General features: G+C 50.3%; 1 protein-coding gene across 6 annotated transcripts in view; it reads right to left on the bottom strand.

Annotated features, from left to right (window-relative positions):
• The window catches only part of LINGO1 (leucine rich repeat and Ig domain containing 1), a 155,526-nt gene that overhangs the window by 51,267 nt on the left and 90,789 nt on the right, over positions 1-13,470 (bottom strand). For 5 of the 6 annotated variants that reach the window (XR_001145732.1, XM_012728721.1, XM_012728724.1 and 2 more), the window contains one exon: positions 7,769-7,854. The exons of the other annotated variant lie outside the window; for it this stretch is intronic. The gene's annotated coding sequence lies outside the window, so the exon portion shown is untranslated. The remainder of the gene's footprint in view (positions 1-7,768; positions 7,855-13,470) is intronic. 6 annotated transcript variants of the gene reach the window in all.

Raw genomic sequence — 13,470 nt, 5'->3', positions numbered from 1 at the left:
AAGGGGACATAAGAGGGTAAACAGACCTGCAGCTGCTTCCTGCCTCAAGGCCCCCCACATTTCCTGAGCTTCAGAATCAAGTCCACTGCTGGAAATGGCCTCGATTTTGGGGGACTCTGAAGGCAGCTCAATCACAGCAGTGGGGCTGTGCCCCTTCCTCTGTTAGGATACCCCCAGGGAGCCCACAATCCCAGGGCATAGATGGCAATGTAACCTAGGCACCCAGTTTCTCAAAGGCCCAGGGTAGCCTGACTGGATACTCTGAGTTGGGCAGGAGCAGAGATTGGTGGTGAGGGGACCAGAGCAGTTTTCATGTAGGGTAACCAGTTGTCTGGGACTGAGAGCCCCTACAAGTGGGACAGTCCTGGGCAAAACAGGATAACTGCATGCTGTGCTTCTGGGCTCCATATCCCTTTTCTCTGTCCTGGCAGGTGACCCACAAAGGGGGGCTCCTCATCAGTTTCTACTTGTCTCAGCCATTCTCCGTCCCAGAGCATTCCATCAGGAGAAAGAAATGCCTCTTTCATTGAGCATCTCCCTCAGCTACCTCAAGGACAGGCGGCTTCTAGAACCAACCTCGTGAGCCCCTATGTTTGTGCTGTGAGGAGGTGGGAGTGGCAGGCTAAGGCCCTTCAGCCACAGCCTTGTAGACCATCCACTCCATGGGGACAGGAACTACTTCCACTTGGCCACAGCTGTATACTCTGGGCCTTGGAAAGCAGGAGCCCAGTAAGTATTTGTCAAATGAAGGATGTCCCCAGGGAGAGTCTGAACTACTCAAGAGAAGAGTTCTTCAAAGTCTCCATCTAGCCCCTCATGCCTCCCAGCTGTCACCCAGCTCCTGACAAGCCCTAACCCAGCACCTCCTGAGGTGCCAGTGCCCCTTCCTGGCACACCCTCAAGTGCTTATTCCTGGACACTGACCTCACAGGAAAATCTCACTTCCTCTCCTTTCCCCGTTCCTGGGGATGAGGCCTGTAGCACCTTGAGGAGAGTATGCAGATGAGAATGAAAAGACAAGTGGAGGTGTGCTGAATGCAGGTTCCCCAGGACCTAGGTCAGGCTTCAGCCAAAAGGGTATGAGTGTCTCAGGGCCAGACTGCCAGAGACGAGGAGCAAGGTCAAGTCTGACTGGCAGAGGAGGCAGGAAGAGGCCGTTCTGAGGAATTCCATCACCATCCCAGGAGCCTAGCCAGAGCTCTGGGATGCACTGGGGAACTTAGGCAGCCCATCACCCCCAAACAGTTACCAGTCCCCACTTGAGCAGAGTGAAGTAAAGGTGGAAGGAAGCTCCTGAAGGAGAGGAGTCCCAGCTTTACAGACACACAGTTACATCTCCTTTCTCCTCCACTGCCCTCCTGTCCCAGAGGAGACAGCTGCTGGACCCACCGAGGGCCTCCTGCTTTAATTTCTTTCAGCCTAAGCCGTTCAGCCACCCACCTGGATGAGCTTCGGGTCAGACTCTGCTAACTCTGGCCACACACTGACCTCTGACCCTGCTCCAACACTTAGCCCTGACTCTGGCAGTATAGACTGAGCCTCAAAGCCCTAGAGGAGGTTCCAAGGTGTAGCCCCTCTCCTTCCATTACACGTCAGGGCTGGGTGCCAGGTCTGTCTGTGAGTGTCAGAGATAGGCCCAGCTTGAGTGACTGAGAAAGCAGGTCTGCTGGAGGTGGCTCACGGGTAGCAGATCGCCTGCCTTCTGGAGACTGAGACCAAGCAAGTCACAAGCCCCTTCTGGTACCAGGATGTGGCTGGTGCCTAATAGCTGCCAGTGCCTCTATGAGCCCCAGCCCTGGGTTTCCAGAGAGTGGCTGCCCTTCCCTCCTCTTCTGTGTGCTTGCTCCCTCAACTCCTGGGTCCTCTTCCCTTCCTACAAGGGCCCAACTCCACCTCCCCTCTTTCTGAGGCCCAGGAAGGAGCTGGGAAATGCTGGGTTCCAGTCACTCGCCCACACACCACCCCCCCCACCCTGCTTTCACCCCTCCCCCTTCTTGGCCTTTACCAGCCCAGATCTGCATCATACCCGGCCCCCACTCAGTGTCCTCAGCTGGCTGTCAGCTAATCCCAACAGAGGTGTTAACTGATAATTAAGACTTTAGCTGTAAACCTAACGTGTGATTCCCTGCCAGGAGTATTTCAGTGTTAGCAGGTTGCTCTTGGAAATGGGAAAACCTTCCAAACCCAGCCAAATGGCAGACGGGGATGCAGAGAGGGGTGTGGCAGTACCTTGTGCCTGGAATCCTTCCAGGTTTTCTGAAACCCCCTTCACCAGGATGGACAGAACAGGCACAGAATCCCGGGATGGGAGAGGGCTGCCTTCCAGGCTAGGCTCCGCCCGCTAGGAGGCCAGGCTGAGAGACTGTGCTGAAACCGCTCCCAACTGCAGGTTCCTGCGCTGTGAGCAGGGCTGTGCAGCAGGAGGCCCTCAAGGACCGAGAGCATCCTGGCCCCTGACTGCCCTTTGCATGTCCCCTCACTGCAGGCGACTGTGGCAGCTTTCCCTCACACTCCTCCAGACCTATTCTCCCAATTTCCTAAATCTCCCCCCAGGCAAAGACCCGCGCGGACTTGATCATCAGGCCCAGTACAGACACAGACTAAGGAGATACGGAGCAGAGGATAGGAATGGAGTTTCTGTGGAAAAAAAAAAAAAACACTTAATCGCTACAATGGGCCCTGCATATAACAGCATTCCAGATGAACTAGAGGGTAAGGTGGCTTTAAATATCATAAGCAGCAAGGGAACAAGATAGGACAACTTTTTCAAAAGCTCACAATAAAGGCAAAGAGTGACAAACTTGACCACAGGGTGATTTTAAGCATTTACGGTATAAAAAACAAAACTCTAAATGTAAATCATCAAACCCCCACAAAACAATGGGGAAAAAAAGATTTGCAACACATGGCAGAGAAAGGTTTAAACCCCTTACCCTCTTATAAATCAATTCGCCAAGATGCATTTCCCTACCCCCATCTCCGAGGCCAAGGTCACCTGTGACCTCTCCACAGCTAATGCATGATCGATGCTCAGGCTGCATCTTGCCAGACCTCATGCTTGAAACACACCTTGCCCTTGGCCTCCAGGACATCACACCTGCCTGACGCTCATCCACTGGTCCGTCCACTTGGCAGGTCCTTGTGAGCATCCCAATGGTCCTCCTCTCTCCACCTTATACCCATTCTTTGAGTCCCACCCTCTGTCTCACAGCCTTTAAACACTATGTTTTTGCTAATGACCCCAAGTTTCTATCTCCTGCACAGTCTGGTACCAAAAACTTTAGCCTCCTACCTTTAGCCCGAAACTCCACGTTTGCACTGGGGCATCTGTTGGCCTGCTCACAGGTGTCCCCTGGGCAGCTACACACACAGAAGGCCCAGGCTTCAGTAAATGCTCCACTGTCCTCATTTTGAAGTTCTTAAGACTTTTATTTTAAAGATGTATTTATTTATGCATAAAGAACTGGGGTGCAGGCCAGAGGTGCTGGAGCAGTGAGAGGATTCACTGGAGACAGAGTGGGGAGCAGAATTGGCAGATCCATGAAATACACTACTGAGGGGAGCAGCAGGAGAGACAGGAGAGGTCTGCTGTGCCATGTGGGTCACCTCAGGGCAGGGGATTGAACTCGCACTGAAGTGGCTATGGCTAGCTTGCGTCCTAACTGATTGCACCACCAGGGAGGACCTCTTAAGAAATTTTTAAATGGACATTTTTTTAAAAAAATAATAGTCTATTATTACATCATTTTGTGACTTTTTCCATCTCAGCTATAATCCCCAAGGGCTTCCCATTACCAAATCACCCGTGTGCCATCACCATAGTCCAGTGCACTTCCCCTTTGCCCCAATTTTTGGTCCCATTTCCCACTCCACCCCCATAAAATGTCTCTGGTATACAGTTGTTCGTTATTATTATTATTTCCCCCCTCATCCTTTGTACTCCTGCTATGAGTGGAACCATCCGGCATTTTTCTTTTTCTTTCTGGCTTATTTCATTAAGCATGATCCCTTCCAGCTCCATCCATGTTGCTGCAAAAGACATGTGTTTATCTTTTTGATTGCTGAATAATATTCCTTTGTGTATATGTACCACATCTTTTTAATCCAATCATCTACTTTTGGGCATTTGGGCTGATTCCATGTCTTTCCTATTGTAAATAAAGCAGCAATAAAGGTGGGGGTGCAGGCGTCTTTTTGAATCAGTGTTTTTGTGTCTTTTGGGTAAATACCTAGGAGTGGGATTGCTGGGTCCTAAATGGACATTTTAAAGGCCCAATTCCCTTGTGCCCTGGGCCCTACCCACGATGTAACCAGTCCTGCCCACAGTTGAGCTCGTCTCTCTTATGCCAGGTCTGCTTCTCCTCATCTCTGTGCAGTCTCTGTGGTAGCAACCCATCTTACAGTAAGGAGGGTTAAAACCTTGGAAGTGCTCCCCAAGCTCCCTGTTTAACCTCTAACACCCCAATGCGATGGTATTTAGATGGAGAGGTCTTGGGAGGTAACTGATGAAGTCATATGGGTGGGGTCCCACGATGGCATTAGTGACCTTCTTAGGAGAGACACCAGAGCTTGAGCCCCACACCTCCACCCCCACACCTCCACCCCCACACCTCTGCCCCACTCCTGCCCTGCATAAAATGGCCATGTGAGCACACAGTGAAATTGTGACATCTGCAAGCCAGGAAGAGGGCACTCATGAGCACTGAGATGCAGCACCTGAAGCTTGGACTTCCCAGTCTCTCAAGTGCCTCATGAGTGAGCCCCCTGGCTCTATTTGGCTATGACAGCCCACATTCCATCCTGTCAACAAGTCCTACTACCAGTAACAGGTACCAGAGTCATCCACTTCTCCCCCACCTATCAGAAACCCTGGTCCAAGCTGCCATTATCGCTTCCTTGGATCACTGCAACAGCTCCTGACTGATCCCCCTGCTTCCTCCCGGCCCCCTTCACAGGTCAGCAAGCATGATCTGATTAAAGTGAAGTTCAGATTGTGTCTGGCCACTGTTCAGAACCTCCCATGGCTTCCTCTTCTGAGTAAAAGTCAAGTCCTCTGCATGGCCCATGATGCCCGGCGGGGTCCCAGATACCTCCCCGGCCTACCTCCCCCCTTTCAGCCACACACACCTGGCCTGGGCCATCTCCTGAGCCTTGAGCAGGCCAGAACTGTTCCTGATTCAAGGTGCCAGGCCTCCACGTGACTCACCCTCACATCCCACAGCCTTTCCTGCAGTACACACCACCCCCCACCCCCCATGGGCCTTCACAATTCCCATACTAACTTACCCAGCATCTCCCAACCCTCACCTATTCACTTTCTCCCCTAAGCCCATAACACCCCCAAACACAGTGGTATTTCACATATCTGTTTCTCCTTCATTGTTTATCCCACTCTGGAGAGCAAGTTCCATGAAGCAATATGTTTTTTATCAGTTTTGTTCACTGTTAGGTCCCTAATCAAAGCAGTGCCAGCATATAGGAGGTGCTCAGTGAGAGCTTACTGAATGACTGGACAGAGGAACAGAAGAATGAGCCAAGGGTGTAATTCAAATCACAAGTGAAGAAACTGAAAAAATAAGCATACAGAAATGCACACGACCCCATTAGCAAGCAAAGACATGTAAAGTCTGATTACCTATCAGGGACATAAGTGATGAGGCCAGGGCTGGCAGGGTGAGCAGATGAAGCTTCTCTGCATGGTAAGTCAGCACAACCTTCTGGAGGTGGCTATGGTTGCACAGATCACATCTGTGACCCTGGGCAGCGACCCAGGCAGCTCATTTCCAGAGGTGCCCCTGAGGGATCCATAACTCAAGTGCACACGCATGTATAACTGGGAGGTTGCCTAAGTGAGGCTGACAAATATCCAAGCACTGGAGGCATCTCAAAAGTCACTAACAAGATTAATGATTGATAGGTCATTCAAAGACCATCCGCACAATGGGAGTGAAAAGATAAGGAAGAACTCTGGAATAATCTACAGTGTCCTGGAAAGTGAAAAATCAAGCGACAGAACAGTATAAGTAAAAGGGTTCCATGTTCTTTCTTTTAAAAATGTTAATGATTGTATAAAAACAAATCTAGGGGAGGGGGATATAGTTGACCCTTCAATAACTAGGGCTAGGCTAGCCTGTCACTCCACCTGCACAGTGTTGTAATTCCAAATATAATTTAAAGTCAGTCCTTCATATCCTTGGGTTCCACATCCACAGAGGAACCAACCAACATCGGAGGTTAGCTGAGTCCATGAATGCCTGCCTGTGGGTAAAAAGTCCTCATGGGACCAACCTGAGTTGCTCAAGGGTCCACTGTCTTGTGAACTGCACGACAAACAGCCAAGAAGGGGGTTTGAGGGGAGATAAGGGCTGAACTGTAAACCTTAAGTATCTCCAGATGGGAGGCCCTCCATGGTGGCGCAGCGGGTGAAAGCATAGCACTGAGAAGCTAAAGCCACTTCAGCATGAGTTCGAGCCCCAGCATGGAGGCGATCCACATGGCGTGACAGACCTCTCCTGACCCCTCAGCAGTGTACTTCATCAGTCTGCCTGTTCTGCTCCCCACTCTGTCTCTGGTGAACCCTCTCACTGCTCCTGCATCTCTGGCCTGTACCCCAGTTCTGTATGCATAAATAAATAAGTCTTTGGAAAAAAAAATACTTCTAGATGGGTAGCTAGAGGTGGCTAGGAAGATGATTCTGCTTACAGAAAGAACACTCCCCAAGATGGCCCAGCAGTGAAAAATGCAGATGTAGGCCATTCCAAGTCCTCCATTACTCGGCCCTGCTCAGTCCTGCTAACCCCAACCTCCACCCCTACACCTCCAAGCCCTCTTGGCTCCGAGCTCATGAAACACTTTTCTATTCCTGGTTCCTTTCACATCTCTGTGCCTGTCTCACAACTCTTGTCACAGGTACAAAGGCCTGTGATCTCCTCAACTGGACTCTGTAGTCAGAGCCAGAAAAGGAAAGACAAGAAACCTGAGGGTGCCCCCCCCCAACCCCAGCCAGGAATTGCCCCTGCTGCCAGGGGCATCCCTGGTCTGTTCCCCGGGACCACCCATGGAGCTAGGAGGTGGGGAAATGCCCACTGCCAGGCCTTGCACAGATTCAGCCTCCTCTGGCTCCAGACACACAGCACAGGCACTGGAGGTAGGCCCCGAGGCGGCAGAGGTGGGCCCAGCAGGGAAGACTGGCCAGAGGAAGAAGGGGCTCTGGTCCTTGCTGGGGTTTTCAACAAAATCCATAAGACCCAATGTCTGGGCCATACTTACACTGAAAAGTTTTGTTGTCTGTCCAAAACTGAAATTTGACTGGACAGCCTGCACATTTTCTGGCAGGCGAGTCATCCCAGTTCTGGGGACCTTGGCCCAAGGAGCAAGTTCCCACCTGGGGTGCCCAAGAGTACAGAGAAACACCCTCTCTTGGAAACAGCTCTGAGGGGATTTCAGGTGAGCAGGAAAGCCAGTGACAGCTCAGGGAGCAGAGCCACCAGAGCAAGGCTGTCTCAGCCAAGGGGCTGGAGGATGTGCGGGGAAGACTCCTGAGAAAACCAGACCCAGGCAGAGCTGGGACTGTCCTGAGACCTCCGCTCCGCAGGAATACCTGGCAAAGAAGGATGGCTGCCAAGAGCTTCCCCCACGAGGTCCTGGTGCTGACCTCCAACACCCTCCAGGGGCTCATTCCCTGGAGGACAGCCTGGACCTCACCCAGAGTCTCCCGCCCCAAGCCCAGAGGCATGAGGCAGGCTGAGCCTGCCCCCCTGTCTCCTACCTGGGTCAGATGGAGCAGGAGTGCAAAGAGAATGGCCTCTGGGGACGCGGGAAGCAGCAGCCTGCGCGCTGAGGTCTCAGCATGCACTGTAGAGGGAAGAAGAGGAAGATGAGTCCCGAAAGAGATGCTCACCTGTGGTGGGTCTCCCTCAGCAAGACCCAACCCTCAGTCCAGTTCCACTTAAAAGGGCTCAGGACAAGTTCCTGCTTCAGGACCAGCCTCATGGCACCAGACCCCCAAACCCCCAGCTTCTTTCAGCAGTCAACATGGACCCATCACGCAGGACTGGAACCTTCCTGGAACCTTATCCTATCCAAGCCCCAACCTTCCCATCTTGCACTGTCCTTAAGGCCAAGCCTACACGTTTTGTTCACACTAGGTGTACACTCACACACACACTCAAACAGGCAGCTCCATTGGTTCCCATTGTTCCCCATCCAGCCTGTCCCCTACCTCTGCCTGGACTCTCCTCCAGAGGCACAGGTCTGGCTCCTTCTCCTTGCCAGCTCAGCTCAGGCACTTCCTCAGGAAGCCTTCCCTGACCACCGTGTGGGGAGCCCCTCCTCACTCCTGTCACACTACCCTGATTGACTGATTTGTCATTTGCTTTTCCCTGTTTCAACAATCCCACAGAGAGCTTTTTTTCCAGTCAGGTTAATTGAGGTATAATTTACCTACAGTAAAATTTACCCTTTTTAGTGTGCAGCTTTGGGAGTTTTGACGGCTGCAGACGATCGCATGAACATGACCACAATCAAGGTGTAGAGCAAATCCATCGCCCCCCCCAGACTCTTCATGCCCCTTTGGAGTCATCTCCCCACCACCCCAGCCCCTAGCAACCAACGATCTGTTTTTGGTTTTGTTTTTTGTCCCTGTAGTTTTGCCTTTTCTAGAACATCCTACAAACAGAATAGTTTAATTCATTTATTTGAAGCCAGTTCTGTCCATTTAGGTATTCGAGATTTACTGGGTTGTTTCTTGTATCAGAATTTCATTCTTTTTTTTATTATTATATAGTTTTCAATTGTTCATTCATTCGTTGGAAGATTTTTGGGTTCTTTCAGTTTCTGCTGATTATGAATAAAGTCACTATCTTATAAGCCCATATAGGTTTTTGCGTGAACAAACATTTTGATCCTGGGCAAATACCCAGCAGTTGGATTGCTGAGTTGTATTTTTAACAACATAACAACTACCTAACTGTACCATTTTACAACCCGACCAGCAAAAATGGGAGCTCCAGGGCTCCGGATCCTCACCAGCACTGAGTATTGTCAATTGTGTAAAAGTCGATGTAATAGATTTGCAATGGTATCTCATTGTGGTTTTAATTTGCATTTCCCTCCTGAATAGTAATGATGAGTGGTTTTCGATAGGCTTGATTTATTGTTTCAGCGCCATCACTATTTGCCATTATCATCCTAATTTAATTATCTGTTTATTTTCTCATTTCCCCTATAGCCCCTGAGAGCAGAGACCTTAACATCCATCTGCTAACACCTGGAAGACTATCTGGTAGGTGGTGGAGGTGGCGGTGAAGGTGATAAGAACGATGGCTATGATGACGATGACAGAGACGTTGCTGATGGTGACAATGGTGATGAGGAAGGCAGTGGTGGTGAAAGCTAACATTATCAGAGCCCCTAGCACAGACCCAGAACTTTTATGAGTACTTTATAAATAGTAATTCATTCAACCCTCACAACCATTCTCAGAGAGACAACTATTGTCGATATCCCTATTCTACAGAGAAAACTGAAGCAGTCAGATGGGACGAGAAAGAAGCCGCTTTCTTGTACCAAACCACTGAACAATCAGAGTGCTTGTTACTGTGGCACAAACTTGCTGCCCTACTGTGTGCCACTGTGCCCTACTATGTAACTTTGACGTATTTGGCTTGAGAACACGTTTGAATGGCTTTCTGAGGAGAAAGCAAAGCTCTATTTGAGATTCCCTAAAAAGCGTAAGTTTCACTGGAGAGCAGATAATCTCAAACCCAAGCTGAAGGACCCCTATCTATAAGGAAAGGGGAGACGCCCAGGCTCCTCATAGAGAAGGGAGGAGTGAGCCACGGAAATGGTGGCATCTATGACACTTGGAGCCTTGGCCTGCAGTCAAGTGCTTGAACTTGACTTTAGAAGAAAGGCTAGAGTCTCTCGAGCACTTTATTCCAGACTTGGTCCTAGACCAGCTCTCAGCAGGGCCTGCAGGTCCCCAACTGGCCTGTCTGAGTGGCCTACTCAGGAGAAAAGGCAAACTCCAACAGGGTTCGGAGTCACAAGTGACAGCAAGCTGCAAGCGATTGTAGGTGCATATTTGTAATTTCTCAGATGCAAGCAGGTGCCCTGAGGGGAAAACCCTCACTGTGAAAAAGGCCCCTGCAACTAACTGCTGTCTTCTAGCAACCTTCAGATGCAGTGCACTGTCTCCCAATTGGGAACAACACAGCCTCTTTGAGGTCACCAGACTCTCATTGAGAGGCCAACTGAGAAGCTCCTTGCCTGTGAGCAATGGATCCTAGAGTCAACACTTGTCCCTGAATCCACAGGCTCACCTATTTTTTGAACTTTTTCCAGGGTAGCTGGAAGCTGTGGCATTGGATCACCTGCAGGGCTATGGGCGTGCTAGGCGAGGAGGTGGGGGCTGGGGGAGTGTTGGGAGTATTTAAAGTGAAGTATTTAAAGCCCAGGTGACCTGGGCTTCTAAAAGAGCAGTCACAGACCCTCTCTGGTGGTGCAACAGGTTAAAGTGCAGCACTATGAAGCTATCCACAGCCACTGCAGCACAGGTTTGATCCTCAGGCAGGGAGGTGACCCTTATGGCACAGCAGACCTCTACCCTATCTCAAAGGTGCTGGGGAGGGGAGAGCAACATCGGGCCCAGCTGTCCCTGGGTGGACTCTTCCCCTGTCTTTTGATTGAGTATAAAAGGGTGTGTGTGTTGAATACAGTACAACTGAAAACAAAATCCTACAACGAGACAGGTAATATCTGCTCTACTCTTTTCCTCAAGGACTAAATTACTTGGGAGTTTAGTTGGATAATAAATCTGCAACCGTGCACTTGGTGATTTCAGGGAATTGCTTGGCATTGGAGAAATTTCGAATAGGGGGCAACCTGAGATTTGAACCCAGCTTGAACACCTTGCATCACCACGTGGCCCAGGATTTGCTCAGACACGCAAGGTAAGGAAGGGTAGCAAGACTTAGCTGTGTGCTCTGCTCTGCTTCTGAGGCAAGTTTCCCAGCCAGTGATGCTAAGACTCTGGGGTTAGGAACTGAGTGGAGGCTCGTGACTGGAACAGAGCTGGCTGGGCTGCGGTCAGCTTAGACCCCTGGCTGAGCGGCGTACTTGAGGGCCTCCGCTCAAGGAAGAAGGGGTTTTGGATGTGGACCTGGTGGTCCGGCTGTCAGCCGGCCTCGCTGGGACGTGCACAGCCTGGAACGCCTGACAGAGCGGCTCGGGGAGCATGCCCTGAGAGCAGCATTGTTTTCTCCTGAATGGTTTTTGCTGACTGATTGGGCTTTAATTTACTGTCTGCCAAGGACTCGGGGCCTGAAAACAGAGGACAGAGGTTGAAAGGCAAGTGGTGAAAGCAATTCCTGTGGGGCATTCAGAGGAAGAGCTGGCAGAGGAATGAGGTGAGGAGGCAGGAATGAGAAGAAGCGAAGAGTACACACGCCGAGGGGGGAGCCACTGCGTGGTCTTCGTGATCACACACAGCACCGCCGACACTTTGCCTCCCTCGGCGGACACTCAATTCCCATCACACACCATGAAGGGGATACTGCTACTGTGTGTGCTTCCAGGATGGGGAAACTGAGGCACAACACAGTAAAGTAGCTTGCCTTCTAAGGAATGGATGGGGCTGTGTTTCAAATGCGGGCTCCAGGGCTCATCCTAAGGACCCCTGATGAAACTGACTGGTCAGTTAGCAATGAATGACAGCTCCTTGGTGCCACTGGTAGAATTCTGTCTGTGCGACTCAAATCTAAGTCAGCCAAGAAAGATCCTCTTTTGGGTTACGCGCCAGCTCTGTGACCTTGAGCAAGTCACATAACCTCTGTGAGCTGGTTCCTCACCTGTAACACACACTTCACATAGTAACAGAGATTGCAGCGTGTTTGTATTGTCTCATACAATAGTTGATAAAAAAAAAAAAAAGACTCCAGGCCCTCCTGGTGGCGCAACGGGTTAAAGTGCAGCACTATGAAGCTCACCGCACCTACTTCAGTACTAGTTTGATCCCAAGCCAGGGGGGTGACCCACATGGCACAGCCTGGCCTGCCCGCTGCTCCCCTCAGCAGTGTACCTTATCATTCTGCCTGTTCTGTTCCCCACTCTGTCTCTGGTGATTCCTCTCACCACCCCTACACTTCTGGCCTGTACCCCAGTTCTCTATGCATAAATAAACCTTTAAAAAAGAGAGAGAGACTCCACAAAGAATAACCTCCCTCCCCACCTGCAAGGGGCCCCAGCATAGATGTGCCAAGCAGGTGTGTGCACATGTGTGCCCATACCCACACATGTCCCTGCCAAGGTGAGCACTCACATGCAATAATTTCCCTCCTTTGACTTGTCCCAAACTTGAGCGGTGATAACATCAGCTCCATGGCCCCCACTCCCACTAGCCAAACAAATCACTCCTGAGTCCTTCCTCTGTCCCTCTCTACCTTCACTTACTATTAGCCAATTGCTGAGCACCCCTCAAACTCACTTTCTCCCCAACTCTCCAGCTCCATCCTGGCTCACGGCTCAGGTGCTCTGGCCACAGACCCTTCCTGCCTCCCTCCACACAGCAGCTGCCAGAACGACCTTTCCCAGCCACAAATCTGACCTCATCCCCGACTCCGCTTAAAATCCTTCCAGAAAGCCTGACCAAGGAAGATGTGAAACTCAGATGCCCTAAGGAGAAATCTGACAGATTTGACTGAACAGAGATCTAAAGTATCTATGAGGCTATAAACAAAGTAAAAAAGACAAACGGCAGACTAGGGAAAATATTTCCAACACACATAACAGACAAGGTTTAAAATTCCTGATGTACTAAAAGCTCCTTTATATCAATAAGAAACAGGCAAAAAGAAAAGAAAAATGGGCAAAGGATATGAATAGTCAATCCACAGAGGAGGAAATACAAATGGCCAGTAATCGCATGAAAGGATGCTCATCCTGGCTGGGGAAAACGCAGGCAAGTGTGAAACCACAGTGAGATATTTTCCTGGACTGGCAAAAATTAAAAAGCTTTCTGATGTTCGGGGGGGGGGGGGATAGGGGATGGGGGGGAGAGGATGGTGTAGGAAATGTCCACCGTGGACCCCAGGGTGAGCACAAAAACTGACTCAGCTTTGGGTCAGTTTGTGGCCCCCACAGAATGTCACAGGCATACCTCGTGGCCTGGCAAGTCTACATCTACAAATCTGGCCTACACTAATGCTTATGTGTGTCAGCGAGATATATATATACAAGGATGTGCACTTGAAGCGTTATTTGCAAAAGTGAAAAATGGAAGGCAGCCTCAAGATCCATCAACCCAGGACTAGTTACATAAATTATACTTTGCCAAACAATGGAGTATTAGACAGCGATTAAAAAGAACATGGGAGCTCTGCCAGCCTGACACTGACAGACACCCAGCATATCTGGGGAGTGAAAAATGGAAGTTGTAGAGGAGGAAGACACCTAATATGATTCCACCTTTCT

Source organism: Condylura cristata, unplaced genomic scaffold (genome assembly GCF_000260355.1).
Source record: "Condylura cristata isolate star-nosed mole 26May11 unplaced genomic scaffold, ConCri1.0 scaffold00023, whole genome shotgun sequence".
NCBI classification, from domain to species: domain Eukaryota; kingdom Metazoa; phylum Chordata; class Mammalia; order Eulipotyphla; family Talpidae; genus Condylura; species Condylura cristata.
This window is presented reverse-complemented; position numbering and strand designations above follow the sequence as displayed.